This window comes from Trachurus japonicus, chromosome 8, assembly GCF_045865225.1.
Source record: "Trachurus japonicus isolate A0001 chromosome 8, Traja_1.0".
In the NCBI taxonomy this organism is placed as follows: Eukaryota; Metazoa; Chordata; class Actinopteri; order Carangiformes; family Carangidae; genus Trachurus; species Trachurus japonicus.
The window spans coordinates 29244154-29261699 of record NC_140914.1 but is presented as its reverse complement, the minus strand read 5'-3'; positions in this window follow the sequence as shown (position 1 = coordinate 29261699).

The following is a 17546-nucleotide window of genomic DNA, read 5'->3' as shown; positions in this document are numbered from 1 at the left end:
GAGAGACAGAGGAGGGCAGGGGCGGGGCTTCAGGAGGGGCTGGGAGGGCGGCACGCCCCCGGCCCATTGGAGCGGGGACCTGGCGGAGCTGGGCCCCCTCCCCTCTGGGCCTCTCCCAAGGATTGGGTCCAGAGGAGCTCCGCTCATGCAGACAGTTTTTTTTTTTTTTTCTAATTTTCACAATCAAGAGAGCTAGACATATGTGAGCTTATAGTTGCCCAAGTCAGGATGAGTCATGGTTGCTAAAAACTTTACTTTACAAGACTGACATAAGTAAAGTAGTAGGTGTGAAATATTGAATAAAAAGTTGTGCTGTATGACTGGCTTTTTTTCCCCACTCTCACATTTTATTTTACGACGTGCAAATTAACAAGTGGATCGCTGATATTGTCTCAAAGTGTATTTTGGGTAAATCGCCTCACTGACGCAGAGAGCAACTTTCGGGTGAACGTTTTCAATGCTTGTCTTGATATTGTCATCCAGCAACTGTCCCGAAGATTCACCAGCTTAAATGGAACTGTGAATATGTTTGAATATGTGTGTTTCAACTGTTCAGAAGTCACGTTGCTGCTTCGACATTTTATTTACAGTTGCCATGCTTGCACCCGTGTGGGCTCAAGCCGGGTTGAGCGGAGCGGAGCGGGGGAGAGAAAAAAAGTGTATTTCTGTGGGAGATGTCCCACAACGGAGTGGGGGAGAAAGCAAGTGGGACAGATCTGACCAGTCCCTGAGCGGCGCCCGTTTCACAGACAAGCCACAACGCAGAGTGTAAACAATGGTTCAGCACCATGGACAGCTGCAGGGGGGGTTCGGAACAGCTGTGTTTCGGGGGGACATTCGGAATAGTGGTGTTTCGGAATGGAAAGCTGTCCCCGCTCCGAACACCATATCACTCACTAGCGCCCCCCCATGCCGCCTCTGTCTCTTGAGTCTTGGCATATAATATCCCTGTTGTTGCTTTACTGATGCTGACTGTAAGATAATATCACTGGACAAATAATGATGATTAGTGCCACATTTCTCCAAATGTAAGTAATTTTGCCCACAGGAGCATTCAAATATAAATATAAATACACAACACAAGTTATGGGTTATTGTCTCGATATAGAAAATGCAGTGAGAGGAAAATTGCCTAGAAAACTGTGTAATTGTAAAGTGTGACAACACTAATTCCATAAAGACTCCACTTCTCTTTCATGCAGCCATTGTTTTGGAGCTAACTGACTAATTAACTAATGAATTAATTTTTGTTTATTTTTCCGTTACCCTATGTTATGGACAGTGTCTGACACAATACCCAATTATTATTATTATTATTATTATTAGTTTGCAGCAGGCTGGTGTTGCTCCAGCATCGACTAAACAATTTTTATGAGAGCGTAGGAATTAAAAAATCCTTCAAAAATAAAACGTATTTCATGAATATTACATTTTTTGCATGTTTTGATGCTGATGCAGCCTTAGTTTGAGTGTCAGTCAGGGTTATATGAAGAATAATTTGGAATGCTCACCTTGACCCTTTATTAATCACCTTGTGCAACTTCTCATGTTTTCTGTTCTCTGTCTGATCCAATAGATAAAGACATCTTGTGCACATTCTTAGTACCATCGCCTGATTCTAATTTTTGATGCCTGTTGCTGACCTTGGTGCATATTGTAATCTATTTCAGAAAGATAAACTCCACTTTTGGGGGGGGGGGGGGTAGGACACAATCCACAAAATATTCTTTGTTCCACTCTTTGAAGGCTGCAATACATTCTTTATAACTATGAGCCTTCTTTATCAAGGACAGCTCACACCAAAGCTTAAAGGATAATTACCGTTTTTTTTACAATCTGGATCTTATAAAATTAAAATACGATCATTTACTCACCCAGATAACTTTGGTGTCATTACAAGTCGTTCTGACGAAATTAGCTCCAGGCGAGAGCCGTGTATATCCATATAATGTGAGTCTACAGGGCAGCGGAATGCAGCCTCTAAATAACACATTATCTGCCGCAAAACCCGTTCATTTCACCAATATTTTGTTATGATAGGCTAGTGCTATTCCCCTCTGAGCCCGTGGTGGCATGTTATCAACATCCGTGGTCGTAGGTTGACCTTTTTTTTTTTTTTTTACAAACTTTATTATCAAGCGCTCAGAGATGACATCATCCAGGTCGGAGGTTAGTAGGTCAACCTACAGGCCCCGGATGTTGATAACAGCTAACCCCGGACTCAGAGGGGAATAGCACTAGTTTATTATAACAAAATACTGGTGAAATTAACGAGTTTCACAGCAGATAATGTGTTATTTAGAGGCTGCATTGCGCTGCCCCGTGTTGCATTATATGGATATACGCGGCTCTCGGCTGGATCTAATTTCGTCGGAACGACTTGTAATGACACCAAAGTTATCTGGGTGAGTAAATGATTGTTTTATGCTATAAGGTCCAGATTGTAAAAAAACGGTAATCACCCTTTAACAGGGCCTTTAGCCCTGTAATATGACATGTGCTAAATGGATGCATACCATCATTAAATTTGTCCGTTCATATTGGATTCCATTGACCAAAGTCTTAAAGTCAAACTTGGAAAACCAGGTGGCAGCACTAAACAAAAAGCAATACATTTAAGAATAAGACAACTGGTAATTTAAGATTCTTTAATAGGAGGTTAAACAGATCATCAAACAGAGGCAACAGGAACTATGTTGTACGACCATTTGGCCAGGATTTACACAAGACATGTAATGGCAAGGGGCCACAAACAGGAAACGTGTGTGTGGGTGTGTTTTCAAGGTTCAAGGTCAGTTACTGTCGTTCTGCTTTCACATGAGGAGAACAAAACTCATATTCAGTTAACAGCAGCACATGTTTTAGCATGTTCCATACAGTGTGTGTGTGTGTGTGTGTGTGTGTGTGTGTGTGTGTGTGTGTGTGTGTGTGTGTGTGTGTGTGTGTGTGTGTGTGTGCATGTATGTGTTTATCAGATGTCTTTGATGAGCCTGAATTTATTCACACATGCGTGATGGCTTTTACGTGTGTGTGTGTGTGTGTGTGTGTGTGTGTGTGTGTGTGTGTGTGTGTGTGTGTGTGTGTGTGTGTGTGTGTGTGTGTGTGTGTGTGTGTGCGTGCGTGCGTGTGTGTGTGGGACAGAGAGAGACGTGACAGAGATGAAAGAGACAACAGGCGAGGAAAGAGCGCAGAGATAATGGACAAAAAGAAAAATAAGTAGGACAGGGGAGTGGAGGAGGAGGGGGGAAGGGGTGTAATTTAAATTACAGATACTGACAATCATACTGACAGAGAGAGAGAGAGAGAAGAACAGTTATTACTCAGGTGCAAAAACAGCAGTCCAGGTCAAACAGTCCAAGTGGGTCAGAGTTACATCACCACATCAAAACAGCTAAACATGGTGGACTTGGAGGGACCCTGTGGGAAAACTGGGTTGTCACAAAACTGTAACACACACAAGATCAAGTCAAGCAAGAGTGGACAGCTAAACTCACTCCAATGTACCATCATCTGACTGACCCCTGTCACGTTGCCAGTGATACATTTTCTTTACAGACACATAGGTTATATTTACTTAAAGGTTTGGAAATGGTAGGGGAGACCAGGGTAAGTTGAGCCACTTTTCATATTCAGGATCACTACATCAAGGCAATTATAGTTTTGTTACTAGCTAATATACCTGCATATATGTCAGGATGTTGTGCATCCCTACAAACAAATGGAATGAGTGTAAACGTAACCGTTTTGGTAATATAGCATGTCCAAAAAAAGTGGTCTCGTGGTTCAACTTGCCCCCTATTATACTGTATATGGGGTGAGTTGATCCACCCCCCTCCTTTCCTTCCATCCATCTCCCACCTTCCCCTTTATTCAATATTCCACCTCTCCAGGTTGCAGGCTAATACAAACTGATGGGATCTCCTGCTGAGCCACCAACTCACTGAGCATTGGGGAGTTTTGTGATTCCATTGCACCTTGGGAAGAATCCTCATCTTTCTCTTTGAAAGTAAAGTTTGGCCTCACCATAAACAACTTTACCTTTTCTCAGGTACTTACTTACTGTAATCATAAGCAACCAGAATCTTGATTTAATACTTAGGACATAAACAGAGAAAATCAGTGTATAGGGCAGGTGGCTCAACTTACCCCAGAGCTACCATACTGACTTTGTTACTTCTGATTCACCTTAGAGTGAAAAAATTCTTTTGGACATAATTGTCTAACCACTTTACTCTTTAAATGATGCATTCCTCCTAAATATTTGGTCACATGCTCAAGTTTTCTTTTTTCTTTTTCTTTTTTTTACAGTTTCCTAGCAACAAGGGGTGGCTCAACTTACCCCAGTCTCCCCTAATGAATTATCAAATGAAACCAGTGCTGGTAGAAAACAGGAAGCAGTGGTCTCCCATTTCAAACTCCCACCATTACAGTATGCTTCTTAAACATGCATAGCAAAAGGACACAACCATTGTGGAAATGTCACCTTAAAGAGGCATTATGTAAGTCTGGTCATTTTTCCTCTGTTTTGCTAACCCTCCTCTCAGCCGTGTGCATTTGTTTACAAAGAAGCCAGCAAGAAATCAATCAATAGAGCGGTAGATAACGTTATACATATCATATATGATGTTATAACGTGTATATTTGTGTAGTTTAATCTGTCATTAGCAACAGGTTACGGGGCACGTTTGTGTCGCAGTGCGCAGAGACGAGAGTTGGAAAGGTTGCTTGCAAGGTTGGTTTTCAGCCAAGAGACACTAGGTGGAAGGCACAGTAGAGAGCCTCCATTCTCCCTGTAACAAGCCATTTAGGGCGGTGTTTAGCTCAGTTGGTAGAGCACCCGCCCCATGTGATGAGGCTAAAGTCCTCACTGCAGGCGATCCCGGTTTGAATCCCGTGCCGAGTGGCCCTATCCTGCGTGTCATTCCCCCTCTCTGCCTCCCGTTTCCTGTCTCTCTCTGAACTATCCTGTCAATTAAAGGCAAAAAAAGCCCCTAAAAATATATTTTTAAAAAAACAAGTTAAGCCATTTATTAAACCATCACAATTACTCCATAGCTGTTTAATTACGGTAAAAATGTAGCATAGTTAAGCTACAAATCCTGCATAGTTCCTCTTTAATATTATTTTTATTTTATTAGAAAGTCATGGTGGTCATTAGTCAGACCAGGTCATTAGAAACCAACAGCCTTTGTTGAACCGACAGTGGATAGTGTGTTAATGTTTTTTTCATTTTTGTACTGGGAGAGACTACAATGGAATTCAAATGGGATCGCCTGAAATGTCTAGTAATTGATTTAAAAAAGCGACTGATAAAAATATTGTTTTAAAGAGGAACTACTATGCAGGATTTGTAGCTTAACTCTGCTCAATTTGTACCTTAATGAAGCAGCTTCAGAGTAATAGTGCTGGTTAAATAAATGACTTATAAGGGAGAATGGAGGCTAGCGTCTCTTGGCTGAAAACCAACCTTGTAAGATCAGAACCTCCGACCCGGTGTCCCAGCTCTCGTCTCTGTGGCACCATGACACAAACATGCCCCATAACCTGTAATCTCTTGTTTATAACAGATAAGACTACACAAATATACACATGGTAACATCGTATGTCATAAATAACATTATCCACCGCTCCATGGATTGATTTCTCACCTGCTTTGTTGAAAACAAACGCACATGGAGGAGAGGAGGGTTAGAGACACAGAGGAGAGGAGTCGGACTCAGATAGTTCCTCTTTAACTATTATTCTTTTTAAAATTAGGATTAAAAACACCACACACAATCTTAAACAACTGTATGCTATACTTTCACTTTCTCAAATGTAAATCGAGTTCAAATAAAATGCAGCATATAAAAATATCTGAGCTGGCGCATCTTGATTAACGGCCACAGTCACGTGACTGCACAAGTGTCTCTTGGGTCGCCAGAGATTTGTGATGTCAAAATGGGGTCACAAGCCAAAAAAGGTTGGAAACCACTGCTCTAGTGGTACATGTAGGGGGTATGTTAAGAAATTAATTAATTAAAGAGATGATTAGTAAATTTTCCCAGTCATTTCATAAGCCCATCACTAAATTGGTATGCGCCCACCACAACTAGGGGGGGGCAGCGGCAATAACCAGTGGCACAACTCTGTGAAGACACATGCTGCCAAGGCCACAGCAAACACTGATAAATGGCTCAAACATTTAGTTACTGTTGCTCTGGGCTCAGGAGAGGGTTCAGGGGAGCTGAGCATTACATGTTATGAATGTTAAAAGAGTGTAATAGGACAAAGGCTGGTCGATTTTTATTTAGCCTATTTCTATTTATTTATCTTATTTTGAAAGCAGACAGATTTTTATTTATTGTTTAAAGGGACAACGAGGAGTTTTGGAAAAGCGAAGCGTTTTCACACTACATTTATGAGCCTCCGCGCGCACCGTGAAATTCAATTCAGCACAAGACGGACTCATGTTTTCATTCATCAAGAATTAAAGTCAGAGGTTCGGAGACGATCAGATACTGTCGTAGTACCGACCATAAACGGCGATTCGGCGGCATTATTCTCATGACTCGCCGGGCAGCGGCCGTGAAACCGAAAGTAAGGAAATGCTGGTCGGCTCGCCCAGCTTTTCCGCCACCACTAATAATAACAAAATAACGATAGAGACAAAACAATATATTTATCGAAAATGGGCCCATTAACAAGTGGTAACGTAGATTCATCCACATTAATATGAGACTTTTAATTTTCGTTCTGCCGATGGAGAAACTCCTCATTGTCCCTTTAATTGTCTAATTTGAGTTCAAAAGAACAGAAATGAAGGAGAATTATTACAATACACTATAAGTGTATAATGTCTTACAATGTACAAATTAAAGAGAGAAATTAAAATGATTTTCATTTCATAATCAGTTGTGTTCTGTTTAATATGACCACTTTTAGAGAATCATCAACACATGAGTGAGGGGGACTCGTGGTATGACAAACAGGCTCAGGGGGTTCACAAGACAAAAAAAGTTTGGGAACCCCTAAGATACAGGACACACCTCCATGCTCGCCCTCTCAGGCTCTCCACCAGACTCTCCCTGGATGTCCTCCACCTCCTCCTGCAGTTTTTCTCTGACTCATCTCGTAGCCCAGAGCAGCAGAAGTGGAAGAGCAGCACAGCTTGAAAATTAAGAGGTGAGTTTGATACACAGTAAATGTGGTCGTTGTTTATGCTCTTGGCTGTACAGGAGAACGTTTAGATGGTATTCTGTTTGGCTGTTTTCTCCCTCACTTGCTGTCTTTGGACAACTGTGGGACCTAAGATGACCTCAGAGGACTACAGAGGACCCCAGCAACAGAGACAGGGTGGTATACAACTCCAAACCTGCATCAAACAGGGAGCAGAGAAGAGTCAAAGGGCAGTTCCCAGTAACAAGAGAATTTAGCCTCAGAACTCAAAACTGCCTCTAGGTATTGTGCAGCTGGATATGGATAGTGCTGTTGACATTGAATTATCTGAGAAAGCAGTGCAAGGTAAATTTGTACTTGTCTTTTCACTGTCAGCTGATGACATGTGGTTTCACAGGTCCACCTTCATCACTCAGTCTGATATGAAAAAACACTACTGTGGTGTCTTTATCGCAAAGGTGTAGATTTGCATAGGGACGGCAAGGATGACCTCTATCTATTTAACATTTTTCATCCAAAAACAAGTGAATGTTATCAGGCTCAGACCCACAAATGCAGACTTGGAGAAAGACAAAAAGTTCAGAGGTGGTCATTTACAATTAGGCAGAGAGATCAGAATCACTTGGCTTAGGTCACCAGTCATTTAAAGTAACACAATGTAAGATTTAGTACTCTGGTTGAGAAGGGCAACTGTCTGCTGTGTTGTTCCCAGAGAAGCACAATTCACAGTAGTGAATTTGTTGTTGGAGCTGCTGGCCATTGCCAGAGCTGGTGCCGTTGTCGGTACTTGGGTTGGGCTCGGTCTCTGGATCTTATGGCCCTTTTCCACTAGCGCGACTTGGCTCGGCTTGCAACGGCTCTACTTGATTTTTTTTGCGTTTCCCTAGCACCTAGCACCTAGTACCTGGTACTTTTTTGGTAAAGCCTCAGCATGGGTTCCAAGCGAGCCGAAGCGATACTAAAACATGACGTCAGCACTGGCACAGGCGTAACATCATGGTGATAGGCCCTGGTGCAAATATTTTTTTTGTGCCCCTACCCACCACCCTAAACAGAAGTGCACGCACACACACACACACAAACTGGTGCAAAAATGTTATTTTTCAGCTCATAGTATTAGCCTACGTTTACATACGTTTGTATTTTCTCTGGTCCATACCATGGATTTATTATGGTTCACACACCGCACCACTGTCAGAGCGTCATGTTTCCATCATGAAAACCGAGGGGAGAAAGACACACGGCACGTCGTCATGTTTACATGAGCTCAAACTTGTGGCGCACACTGAGCAGTTGGAGGCTCGGGGTCCGGTCACAAGCTCGACTGCAGCCGCACGGAGACCACGCGCTGCTCAGACTCACGTGCGTATTCTTTCCGTGTCAGTCCCGACAGCGATCGCCACGGTCCGCCGAGAAAAAATGCAGGTACCGACGTATTTTTCACGTGTCAGGATCGACTTGGTACTGACTAGGTATCAGTTCTCTCACCCTGCAAACCAGCGTTTAAGCACCACGGACAGTGGCTCCATATCAACACTTATGTAACAGCCGGCCCTGACCTGGGCTCAAACCGCAACTCATCATGACTGACAGGTGTCAAGGTGATTGGACAAATTATTATCATTTCCTCCTCCCATACTAGCCGCTCAGCGTTACCTTACTGACCCGCCCCGAGCTTTTCCATTCACAAAACAGGGGCCTGTGGCAATTCTGGACAGCTGTTTTTTTTTTTTTGCACCGTTGATACTTACGCCACTGAGCACTGCCTTCCACTGATTGGCCAGAACGTTGTCACTGGAAGAGTCGCGAGCGCGACTTTCAACATGAGAATCAAACCCACATTTTTAAAAAAAACCGGAAACGGCGCCCACTGATCTGTACTGAGACTGTGTTAAATGACTGTTGTCTAGGAAACCACACTGTGGTCCGTAATCAAGGTGCAGACGAGTGAGTTTGGAGCTGACAAGAGGATGGAAAAAAGAGAGTGAGCGATCTTATGGAGGAACCTTTACTCAATTTGCCACTTTCTTTTTTGTTTTCCTCTTCTTTTGACTTTATTTTTGTGGTGGATACATGCTTTTGGACCAACAACAATAGCCGCCAGTGTCTGGAATCTTAAAGATTACCTCTCTCTCCCTCCGCCTTTCTCTCCAGTGTAAATGTCTTTCTGCTCTTTACCCTGGCTAAGCTGCAGGGAGCTGCTGCTAAATGACTTTGGCTGATGATATTTGGCCATGTTTGTTTGATGTTTGTGAATCTGTGTGTGCGTGTGCATGTGTGGTTTAGTTTTACTATATATGTGGGCTCCAGGACAATGAAAAGTGGAGCGGAAGGAAGGAAAGGGAAGCAGGGATAAAGAGGAGAGAGGATCACAAGGAAGAAAAAAAAATGAGAGGGAATGTGATGATGGCAGGACTTCCCTGACACCACCAATACTGAATGCTGTACTAAACAGAGCCAGGTTCCACATTTCTAAAGGGGGGAGGGGGTTTGGAGTGCGCTTGAAAACCACAGGGGGGGGCTCGTTGAAGACCGTTTTAAGTTTTGGGTCGGTTTCGGTTATATGCCAATGCTTTCTAACTATTTTTTTCAATTTAAATCTCATGGGTGAGTATCTGGTAACACAGAAAGGAGAATCACTTTGATTACTTTTTGTTTTAGATTTGACAAGACATTCTTCTTGAGTGACTGAACTGAAGCGTTCAATAGCGGCATCCACCCACTCTTCCTTGTAACATGTAACTTATGTCAATCATGTGCCTTCACGTGCTTTCGGCCACAGCGCACTGCACAGCAAAAATGAAGCGAGGAAAAAGGAGTTCTGTGTGGGACAATTTCGACCGAAAAGGAGATGAGGTTATTTGCAAAATATGCGGTACAGCACTTGAAATATACAAGCAGTACCAGTACAATGCAGTACCACTTGTGAAGCAAACATCCAGGATCAGATGACGGAGGACCATCACAGCTAACTTTGCCCTCCATGATGGCAGGAAGAAGATGCGACGCGTGGCGGTCTGAGATAACACAGAAAATTTGTTCAATGGTGGAAAAAGACATTTTGCCTGTCAGTGTGGTCAGTGGCAATGGGTTTCAGGAGCTACTGGGGCTATATTGAGCCTAATTACCAAATTCCATCAAGACCTACCATTACCCAACAGTTAGAGGCTCGTTTTTGTCATGCCCTGAGTTTGCCGCAACACAGTGGTTCGGTTTTTTGTTGTTATTGGACTCTTAGTTTCTGTGTTTCCCTGTTTAGTTTAGTTGCTGTTTTATTTTGAAGTTCTGTGTTGTGTCGTTTGTCCCCGTGGCTTCATGTTCCTGGCGTTCCCGTACTACATGTGAGTTGATAATAAATCCCTTTTTTGCACTGAAACTATCTGCATTTGGGTCCTGCATTCCCACCACCCTGACAGAATGAACCGACCACAAATGGACCCAGCGGATCCCCTGTTCAAACAGGGCAGAGTAGAGAATGCCAGGTAGACTTCAACAGTCCTGTATTGAATTTGCCTGGCAGAGCGCAATACAGGACACTGTACACATGAAAAAAAGGTTGTGAGAAGTTTTTTTTAAATCTTATTTTATATATTTTGTTAATTTGAGAATAATTTATTGAACTTATCAGGCAGCACTTTACAACAGTATTCTATTTTTTTTCTAGTTTAATAAGTTTATTTGTATCAGGGACAATGTACAAAATAACATTAGTCTCGAGATGAGAGATGAAGATGCTTTGTACTGGATTTAGCTTACTAGCTACTTTCCATCCATAGTCCCTGGTGGGTAAATAATTCATTTGACTAAAACATGTAAATTTGGTTTAGAAAAATCCCTATTAACAACAAGCAAATTTATGTTTTGCATTTGGTTTCCTTACTGTACCGAAAATGAACCGAACCAAGACCTCAAAACAGAGGTACGTATCGAACCGTGATTTTTGTGTATCGTTACACCCCTACCAGTTAATAATGATCGACTATGAAGCAAAATGTTCCTTTTTCTTCATGACAAGGATCAAAAATGAAGGACTAGTATGAGTCAACAACACCTGAACTCTTTATCATGGCTATAAAGTCAGAACTCTTCAGAGCTGGACTTTAATAATGTGATGGAGAGTTTTCAAGGAGAAAGACCAGAAAGAGGACCGTTGCACAAGGTAGGCCTTTCTACACATTATGCACACAAAGGAGTTCTTGTGATGTTACCTTTTACATTTTCTGTGATGTTATATTTAGTTACTCATTTGTATTGTTGATTCATCAGTATTTGAATGTAGGATGTTTTGTGTTTGATTTTGTTGGCCTCCTCCTCTGTGTCCTTGTCCTCCTCCTCTGTGCCGTTATGGAGACGTAGCCATGTCTGACATGTGACTTGTGTGTGACTGACAACACTCTCACTATGATATGTAACCTCCTGCAGAGAGAGCCCTGACATCTGGCACTGTAAGGGTAGCTGTAAATGAGAGATAGGGATGCTGCCCTTCATGGATGAGTGCACAGGGACATGACCTCTAGCATGAGTGTGTGTGGCTTCCTTTGTGTGTGTGCGTGCTATATTTCTCTCTCTTCTCCTCACCTCATAAAGTCTTTTCATTGCTTCATCTTAATGCGATCAGTCTCACCTCTGCGTGTGTGTTTGTGCATGAAGCAACATCAATGCTTATCTGTGTGTAAGCGCCAGTGTGTGTTTGTGTGTGTGAGATAAGTGAGTGTTCCGGTGTGGGACTGTGGCACAGTCTTTGTGTGTATCTCTGAATGCATTCATGAGACTGTGTATGCTTTCATTCATGTGTGTGTGTGCTTCCCCTGCATGGCTGCACACTTGTGTGCTAATGCTGCAGTGTGTGTGTGCACACTTCAGGCTCTTTCCTTTCCAAGATCTATTCTTTTCACTTTTAATCTGCTTCCCTCAGAGACTGATGGACTCGCTCTTTGTCATGGAGCTGTTACAGTGAACTACCTTAACTTCATATACAGGGTTGGGAGGGGGTCATCCCTATGTTCCCCGGGTCCTTTGTCCCCCACTTTGTATGGGACGGGGGAACATAGAACCCTATTTTAGAAAAAGGGTCCTATGTTTACCGCTTTTCCCCCAAAGGACCTGGGGAACATGCAATTTTTGTTCCCATACCTGGATATTTGCCTTTTGAGTGAGAAGTTTAGTTGTGACTTTGAGCGAGAAGTGTAAGCTAATTGTCCCATTGGTTGGGTTTAGGTAATGAAGAAAGGAGTTGGTTAAGTTTAGTAAAAAGACCAGGTAGAGGCTAGACCGGCCAGATAGATAGAGTCCAGATAAGTAGACAGAGTCCATCGACCGGCAACAGCGGGGAACATAGGACCCTTTTTCAGAAAAAGGGTCCTATGTTGGTAGGAGGTGATGGTAAAAGTTCTACGTCGCCCCAGCCGCCGGCGAATGTCACTTTATGTTACACTCGGCGGAGTGTCTTTACTTTCCAGTTAATTTAAACTGTAGCTACACACACACACATAAAGATAAGCTGTCTGATTTTGGCCCGATTTTCCTCCTTCCGACCAAGGACAAAAAATCAGTTGAATATTGTATGGCTTTTAAGACGTATCCTACGCTATCGTAAATATTAAACATGTTCAATATTTATGATGGTCGGCCCCGACGATCCTGGCCGTTTCAATCAAAAGTCATGTGTGAGATGGGAGATGTGAGAGAGAGAGAATGTATTACTGTATATTAACTCACCACTTTTAAATAAAATAAAAAAATGACAACAACAAAAAAATCATGTAGGCTACAGTAATTTTTTTTTTTTTTTTTTCATCAGAGAATCACCTTTCAAGTGTTGATATGTTCTTCATACTGGTTGTAACAGCATCATTGCTGCTTTCGAAAGCACCATGTAAAAAGGGTTAAGTACTTCTGCAGGCTGGTTGGCTTTACCAACAGTTTGAAATACATTTATTTTTCAATAATGACAAATAGACTATAATTCTTCTGTTTATTCTGTTTGGTCTCGGTCTTGGACTTGGTCTCGCCCCTCCACGGTCTTGATCTTGTCTTGGTCTCGCCCCCTCAAAGTCTTGGTCTTGTCTTGGTCTCGGTATACTCTGGTCTCGGCCTTGTCTTGGTCTCGGGTTAGGAGGTCTTGACTACAACACTACATCACGCATCAATCCACGTAGACTAGATCACTCAGGAAACAGGAAATGAAACGCACCGAGCATCCGGCAAATTTTCAGAATAGCGGACCGTCGGAATGGCGGTCCTTCGGAATGGGGGTCGCCCCCCTTGCTATCCAAGAAGGACGATCTGGCTTGTTTGCCGACTGTCTACGGCAAAAGTTTTATCTATCAAGCTTGGCCCATAGTCTAAAGTGAGCTAGTGAGGCTGATCTGGTAATATTCTGTAAGTGCACCATTGCTGTGGCACTGCCCGCAACGATTGTGATTGGTTGAAAGAAATCCAAACACAGCACAGCACACAACATTAAAAAGGTTACACCCCGCCTTTCGGAAAATACACTTCCATTCATTGTAATAGCGGGGTTTTCTATTAGACCTCGCTATTCTGAAAAGGCTATTGGGGAAAACCCTCCATTCCGAACCCCCCCCACTCCGAACGGACAGACGGACGCAATCAGAAAGGAAACTGAGGCTGCACATTGATCCTTTTTTTCCTTTTTGGGATCATGTGCATAATTAACAGCAAAACAAGCACTTCATATTATGACATATAACACTCATTATGCTTCTGGCCTTCGGATCAGCGGTGTTTCGGGGGGACGTTCGGAACAGTGGGGTTTCGGAGTGGGGGGGTTTTGGAACAGCGGTGTGTCGGAATGGAGGTGTTTCGGAATGGAGAGCCGTCCCCCATAAAAAAAAAAATTATGCGTAATGGGGATGAAATCCCGAAGCAGCTATGCGTAAAGGACGCATCGCCAAGCTCCGTGGCCTGGCCTTTGTCGGCGAGCATCTTTCTTTTTCTCTTTTCTTATGAGTTTTCTGAGATGAGATATGCTGAATATATACTCATTATCTGATGCCTAGGCTGTTTGTGGTTGACTGAGAGAGATGTGAACTCCACTCGTCCAATATCGATCTGGCTACGCTGAAAGTAGACCAGGTTGGAGTTGGCGAGCTTTCAGCACTTTTCACTTTGCATGGTCTCAGCCACCGAAAATGAGCCAAGTGCAGACCCTATCTGCATACTGCAGTTGTGTAGTGGGTACCAAACTAAAACTGACACGGGGAATCTGTTGCACTCTCTGTCATACAACTCACATTCTATCCACTGACACTGAAGGAAAAAGACATAATTTCAAACTTATGTCTGTGGGGAAATAAACAAACCTGGAAGGGTTTCCATCTCAGTGAGGAAAAGGAGGAGGAAAAACGATGTCATCTGCCGTGTTGCTATGGTTTCATCTGTGAGTCTCAACAGGCTCATCCTCATCTATTTTTGTCTTTTGTCATCTCTTTTTCTTTTCTGCCTTCCTTGAACATTATCCTAAAGATGCTGAAAGCCATTCTAGTGAATCAGCTGAAAGTGTAGTATCTGTCTGAAAAATGATTCTCCATGCTGCCTCAGGGAAGAAGCATGAAGATGGATGTATGGAGCGACAGGAGAGGAGGGAGGGAGGAAGAAGAAATGAAATCTGTAGAGGACGAAAGCAAGGAGGGGAAATGGGGAACAGGATTCGAGAGGATGGGTGAGAGATGGAGATCATTACAAACAGAGGAGAGAAAGACTAAAAGGCACTGAAATTTGAGGGGTAAAAGAGAGAAACCTGGAATGAAGGGAGTAATGTAGAGAGTGAAAGGAGGCAAGAGAAAACAAAGCTGCCAATAGACACCTCAGTGGGGACGAGAAAACAAACACACACAGGAGGGAACAAGTGTTTCACGGAGCCCCCTGGTTGTTTTCTGCCCAGGTGGAAAGCGATGATAAGGGAGGAAGCCCCATACTCTGTGTGTGTGTGTGTGTGTGTGTGTGTGTGTGTGTGTGTGTGTGTGTGCGTGTGTCTGAAGGCTTGATAAGGAAGCTCATATTCATACACAACACCGCCTGGTGCATTACATTGGGAAAGCGCGCGCGCGCACACATAAACACACACACACATACACACACACTATGTCCCCCTTCACTCTTCTCACTACAAAATTTTAACTCACATTTGTGCTTCCCATAAATATAGTTAGAATATGTAACATTTTTGTTCTGTTAAGTTGTTGATTTACCTTCTGACATTCTCCCAAATGTTTTCATTAGATCTCAAACCTGAGAACTTTGTATGAATCTGGTCAGAGGTTGTTTCTTTTGCTACTGGAGATATCCGCAGCTGATTGGCCACTACAATCGAGTCTTGATGAAAACAGTAGTCGTGTGGTTATTTGATGGTCCATCGGGATGGACCTTTTCTTGATTACCTGTTCTCCTCCTTTTGCTTGTTAAGGTGCGTTCACACTGGTTACACCCCGCCTTTCCGAAGCCCCGCCTTTCCGACAATAGACTTCCATTCATCGTAATAGCGGGGTTTTCTATTTTTAAGACCCCGCTACTCCGAAAATGCTATTGGGGAAACCCCCAGTGCGCAGTGCGCATTGATCCTTTTTTCCTTTTTGGGATCAAACGGATCATGTGCATAATTAACTGCAAAACATGCAAATACTTCATATTAATGACATATAATGTTCATTATGCTTCTAGCCTGTCTAGCCTCTACCTGGTCTTTTTTACTAAACTTAACCAACTCCTTTCTTCATTGCCTAAGCCCAACCAAAGCATCTCCCTCAGTCAGCTGTCAGCATGAGCGGCGGCTGCAGCAGCCTCGCGCCCGTGTGAGCTCAAGCCGGGTTCAGCCGCGCTCGAGAGGAGCAGGGGGGGAGAAAAAAAAGTGTATTTCTATTACTGTGTGGGAGATCTCTAACAACGAAGTCGGGGAGAAAGCAAGTGGGACAGATCTGCCCAGTCTCGCCGCGCACGTTTCACAGACAAGCCACAAAGCAGAATGTAAACAACGTCACGCGGTTCAGCACCTTGGACATTGGACAGCTGCGGGGGAGGAGGGTGTCGGAACAGCGGTTTTTCGAAGTGGGGGTATTTCGGAACAGCGGGGTGTCGAAATGGAGGTGTGTCGGAATGGAGAGCTGTCCCCGTTCACACTGGACCTTTTATTTTTGTTGCTGGCGACAAGTTTACATATTAAAGAGATGCGCCAACATTTTTTTCATGTCTTGCCTCACTCCCGAGTCCATGACCAGCAGATAGACACCATCCTTTCGACGCGCAGTAACAAGGGAGAGCCCGTATCGCCCGTAATTAGCTTAGCTCAAACACTGGAAGTGTATAGGTAGTGTTAGCCTGCCTCCACCTAAAGTCATCAGAAGCTGGGTTTCCATCCAAGTCGTATCGAATTTAAAAGCGGATTTTGTGAAAATGCGCAAAAAGCAAATGCGAATTTATGACCGTTTCCATTCATTATTGTTTTGCGATTATTGGGAGAGGAGGAGTGCGCCGTGAGATTACGTCATAAGAGAGCGTGAATGTATCCAACAGTTGACACTCAGCTGACACTCAACATCATGGACAATTTACGTACTTTCCGGACTATAGACGCACCTGTATAAGCCGCACCAGCTACATTTTAAAAGAAAATACATATATAGGCCGCACTTGAATATAAGCTGCAGGTTTTCATGTTGTAACATGAGATATTTACACAGTAAGACAGTCGGGAACTAGGGGTGTAACGGTACACAAAAGTCACGGTTCGGTACGTACCTCGGTTCAGGGGTCACGGTTCGGTACGGTTTCGGTACAACAGACACTAATTGAATGTAAAACTAAAATCTGTCTTGTGTTATAAAAGTTAAAAGAAAAAAGAATACAAAATAAAACAAGTGCATTAGGAGTGTTATAATGCCATTCATTAATTCTAGAGGGAAAAAAACGTGCACTTGACAACTGGCAACTATTATTCGAATTATTAAATTATTATTATTAAAAACATATTATTAAAAAAACAAAACAATAAACTGACATCAATGTTGGTTTACACAGTTAAATTAGACTAGCAGTTACTTTGGTGATGTTTCTGGTCCTGCCTGTGTTCATAAAACATATTAGGCAGCTACACGCACAACAATCGCACATCCCCCCAAAAACTGAAGACTAGGTGCTGGATCACCAAGAAAGACACAGGTAAGGAAAAAAGGAGACCGCACACTAGTTAAAAGCTCCCGTGACAGTTTAATGTCACTCACACGTTTCGGGCGTCAGCCCTTCATCAGACAAAATGTGTCTGATTATATATAGTGTGCGGTCTCCTTTTCTCCTCACCTGTCTGTGTTCATGTCAAGAGGCTTAAAAGCTGCGGGATAAGTTGTTGCACACAACTTGTCTTTTTACTTGCA